Source organism: Octopus sinensis, linkage group LG19 (genome assembly GCF_006345805.1).
Source record: "Octopus sinensis linkage group LG19, ASM634580v1, whole genome shotgun sequence".
NCBI lineage: Eukaryota > Metazoa > Mollusca > Cephalopoda > Octopoda > Octopodidae > Octopus > Octopus sinensis.
In genome coordinates this window covers 5,942,400-5,947,399 of record NC_043015.1, presented here as the reverse complement: position 1 = coordinate 5,947,399, position 5,000 = coordinate 5,942,400, and the positions used below count along the sequence as shown (strand labels likewise).

The window sequence follows — 5,000 nt, the reverse complement described above, 5'->3', positions numbered from 1 at the left end:
CACACATACATTATATATATATATATATATATATATATATATATATATATATATTATATATATATATATTTATATATATACGTATATATGTATGTATATGTATGTATATTCGCATATATATTCAGGAATTTTTGTTTGCTGAAAGCAAATTAGTTGCATAGATGTAGTGCATACAATTCTTTCGTGATATACCGTTATAAAACAACGGTTTCATTATTATTATTATATTATTATTATTATTATTATTATTATTATTACTGCTATTATTATTTCTATTGTTATTCTTATACTTTTGTCATCATTTTACGATTGATTTCTTCTGCGTCTTCCTGTTTCTTGGTATGGATTTAATTTTCATGTTATCTATAATATCAGTCGTAACGTATTGATGAATCTTCCCTGTGATTGATTTCACAGATGAGACATTTTGATCATCATGCAAATTTGCTTGCTTTTTCTCATTGCACATACATGGAAATGTCGTTCATAATCTGAGCAGATCGCTATCTGCACTATAAATATTTTACGTGTGATAAGGACATTAGGAATCATTGTCGAATTCATAAATGTCTCCCCTGTTGTTTGACTTCAATTCAAATGAGCTTTTCTTAATCAAATAAACTTTTCTTAATGAGAAGTTTAAATATATACTATTGAAAATGCATCGTAATATCGTTTTTGACTACACATGTGAATTTTCTTGCATGCAAGAATGATGCAGACATACATACTTACAATGACAGATGCACACGCCACACAGTCTGACACACATACGTACAAATAGATAGATAGATAAATAGAAAGATAGATATATAGATAGATAAAAAGATAGATAAACAGAAAGACAGACAGATATACAGACATATAGATAGGTAGATAAATGGATAGATTGATAAATAAGTTTCTTTATTGGCCACACAGGGTTGCACACAGATGGGACAAGTTACAAGGTAGAGCTTTTCTTTTGGGGGATGAAAAAAACAAAAAACAAAAGAAACAAAAAAAGGGGTGGCGTAGGTTTTCGAGGGAAGAAAAGAACAAAAAAAAAGTAAAATAAGAAAGATAGATAGATAGATAGATAGATAGATAGATAGACAGACAGACAGATAGATAATAGTTAGATAGTTAGATAGATAGATAGATAGATAGATAGATAGATATATAAATACATAGCTAAATAAATAGATAGATAGATAGAAAAATAGATAGACAGACAGATAGATAGATAGATAGATAGATAGATAGATAGATAGATATGTTTCTTTATTAGCCACACAGGGCTGCACACAGATAGAACAAATTACAAGGTAGAGCTTTTCTTTTGAAGGTATTAAAAAAAAAAAAAAAAAAAAGGAAGGGGGAGGTTCGATCAAAAGGATCGTAAAAGGAGAGAAAGAGGACAAAAATAAGGGGGGTTAAAAAAAAAAAAAAGGGGGGGGGGGAGGAAAAAAAAATGATCAATAGGGATCGTTATCACAGAAATGTCAATATGAAGTGTAAAGGGGAGGACAGGTGAGGTTTACCCGTGGAAAGAAAAGCCTGCGGAAAGACCACGGTAACCTCGGTCAATGAAGTCACTTTTTATTTTTCTTTTTTTTTTTTTTTTTTTTTTTTTGCAAATAAGCAACTCTCTGTTTTCGATTTCTGGGTTCATAGGACTATGCTCAAGGTGGCTTCGTCATTCATACGTGCCATTCTTGCTACATTCACTCTTTTTTTAAAACATTCGCTAGACAAAACTTGCCTCTCTACTCTCACTTTCCTTTTCAAGTGGTACTTGAAGAAGTTGATGAGAGATTGACCAGAGAGGAAAGTGTTTGTCTCCAATCCTTTCAGACGCGTCCACCAGATACATTCTTTCGCCATAGCCACAAGGATGATGAAAATAGCTCTTCCTTCCCGTTTGAAGGAAGGAGGCGTGACAATATTGACGATAGACTCAGCTGATAAACCGACTCGTCCCACACGTGACAGCAGTTGTTCGACATAAGCCCACAGGTCGGAAATTGTTGGACACTGAACGAGTGCGTGCAGAACGGTTTCGTCGCTCTGACCGCATCTCGGTCAGGTCGGCCCCGTGTTTCTCGAGCCGTGTCTGTAGAGCTTATCCCGAACGGGTAGCGCTTCTCGGTAGCACTGCCAGCCAGGGATCTCTGGAAGTTGTCCATGGGCCCTGGCCCGAAAGTCGTCCCGAACAGGCGGGTCAGGTACTCCTCGTCGACGTCCAGGTTCGCCCCGAGCTCGTCGTCGTACCTCCCCTCCACTAAACCCCTATAGAATGCTTTGGTTGTGTTGAAGTCACTAAGGTCGACCCAGGACGGCAGAGTTGCTTGAGAGCAACGCGACACTCGCGGTGCCATTCGCCCTTCCTCGGCCTCTTTTTAATCCACGACTGCAGTTCGGTCATGGAGACGAGCTGCGGGAAAGCGTGCCTCACAAACGGCGACCACACCTGTTCACCGTCGTCTACATAGAGCCAGAGATGTCGCAGTCTCAGCGCGTGAGATACATAGATAGATAGTTAGATAGATAGATAAATAGATATACAGACATACAGATATATGATAGATAGATAGATAGATAGATAGATAGATAGATATATAGATAGATAGATAGATAGATAGATAGATAGATAGATAGATAGATAGATAGATAAATAGATAGACAGATATATAGATAGATAAATAGATTGGCAGATAGATAGATAGATAGATAGATACATAGATAGATAGATAGATACATAGATAGATAGTTAGATAGATAGATAAATAGATAGACAGACATACAGATAGATAGATAGATAGATAGATATGTTTCTTTATTAGCCACACAGGGCTGCACACAGATAGAACAAATTACAAGGTAGAGCTTTTCTTTTGAAGGTTTAAAAAAAAAAAAAAAAAGGAAGGGGGAGTTTCGATCAAAAGGGATCGTAAAAGGAGAGAAAGAGGACAAAAAAAAGGGGGGGGGGTAAAAAAAAAAGGGGGAGAGGAAAAAAAAAAAATTGATCAATAGGGATCGTTATCACAGAAATGTCAATATGAAGTGTAAAGGGGAGGACAGGTGAGGTTTACCCGTGGAAAGAAAAGCCTACGGAAAAGACCACGGTAACCTCGGTCAATGAAGTCACATTTTATATTTCTTTTTTTTTTTTTTTTTTTTTGCAAATAAGCAACTCTCTGTTTTCGATTTCTGGGTAGATAGATAGATAGATAGATAGATAGATAGATAGATAGATAGATAGATAGAGAGAGAGATAGAGAGAGAGAGAGAGATAAACTGAGTGGTTTACTGATTGATTGACAGGAATGTATTATATATATACGCAAATTACTTACATAGATTATATACACAGATTAGAAATGTAAATAATGGAATTCTTAATAGGTTATTATTTGCTGTCAATATATTTGTTACCCCGCTCTGATCGAATATAAAAATGTAACCTCGCCGGCTAATAGATAAGATGAGAAATGGTGGTGAAATGTGTGTGCCTGCGTGTAAGTGTGTCTATGGATATACACATACACACCAATACACACACGCGTATATATATATATATATATATATATATATATAATATATATATATATATATACGACAGGATTGCTTTAGTTTGCGTCTACCAAATCCATTCACAAGCTTTTGTTAAGCCCGAGACCATAGTACAAATCTCTTGCCTAAGGTGCCACGTAGTGGAGCTGAACCCGGAACCATGTGGTTGGGAAGCAAGCTTCTTATCACACAGTCACTCCTGCGTCTCTATCTCTCTCTATATACGTATATGCCTACATGTATGAATATATATATGTATATATGTATAAGCACACATAAGCTATATATGTATGTATATATATATGTATATATATATATATATATATATATTATATATATATATATATATATATATATATATATATATATATATAAAGAAGCTAGAGGAAATGTGGAGATTGAGAGAGAGTGGAGATGTCGGTGGTAAAGTGTGTGTAAGTATAGACACGTGCATCGAGTGTGTGACCAATTAATGTTTGTAGGCGTAATCATCTCGTATAAAATGTCATGGAAGAGAGGACACGAGTGTAAAATAAAAGAGAAGGTAATAGGGATATAATGTTTAAGAGAAAACACAGGTATCCATAAGTGGCTTAAATAATTAGCATAATTAATGGAGTTAGAGAAAAAACAAAACGGAAAATATTTAGCGCTAACATACAAGGAAAAAAAAGACGTGTGTGTGTGCACCCGCGCGTACGTGTGCCTGTTTGTGCGTGTGTATATAGATACACGCACATATACAAACATATATATATATATATATCCACACATACATATATACATACATAAACACACCTATATATATATATATATATTATCAATAATTAAGGGTAAAATCAATTAGTTATTAATTAATTTCACCAAGTAGTGTACAGTATGTAAAAGGACCATTTAAGGCGAATTCAAAATAGTACGTTATATATTAATGGCTCGTATGTGGCAAAGTAATTTATTTTACTGAGCCCTAATTATATAAAGTTATATGAAGTTATATATATATATATATATATATATATATATATGTATGTACGTACACTCACATACATATGTATGCATATATATATCTGTGTGTAAGTATGTGTGTGTAATTATTTTATGAGTACACACTGAAGTTTTTTTTTTTCTTGTGCATTTCATATATATCCCGTATGGTGGAATAATATATGTTTGTACCTTTTAAGAAATTTGAAAATTACATTTTTAGTAAATGAAGACTTGGCTGCGATTAAATAACCTTAATCTACAAAAGCTTATCCTATGTGTTTGCATTAGATTAACTTCAAACTTCACTCTTCAACAAATTCCTGTGTGACCAGCGTAAGTCGTGCTGTCGTTACCGTGTCTGTATTTCGAAATAATGAATAGTGAATAGTTTTCTAAATATTCTATAGAGTATGAATATGTAAGTTACTGATATAGGTATATTGTTCGTGATAAGTGGT

General features: G+C 34.1%; 1 protein-coding gene across 2 annotated transcripts in view; it reads left to right on the top strand.

Annotated features, from left to right (window-relative positions):
* LOC115222245 (neuroligin-4, X-linked-like) overlaps nt 1–5,000 on the top strand; it is a 666,739-nt gene that overhangs the window by 580,797 nt on the left and 80,942 nt on the right. The gene's annotated exons all lie outside the window — the stretch shown is intronic.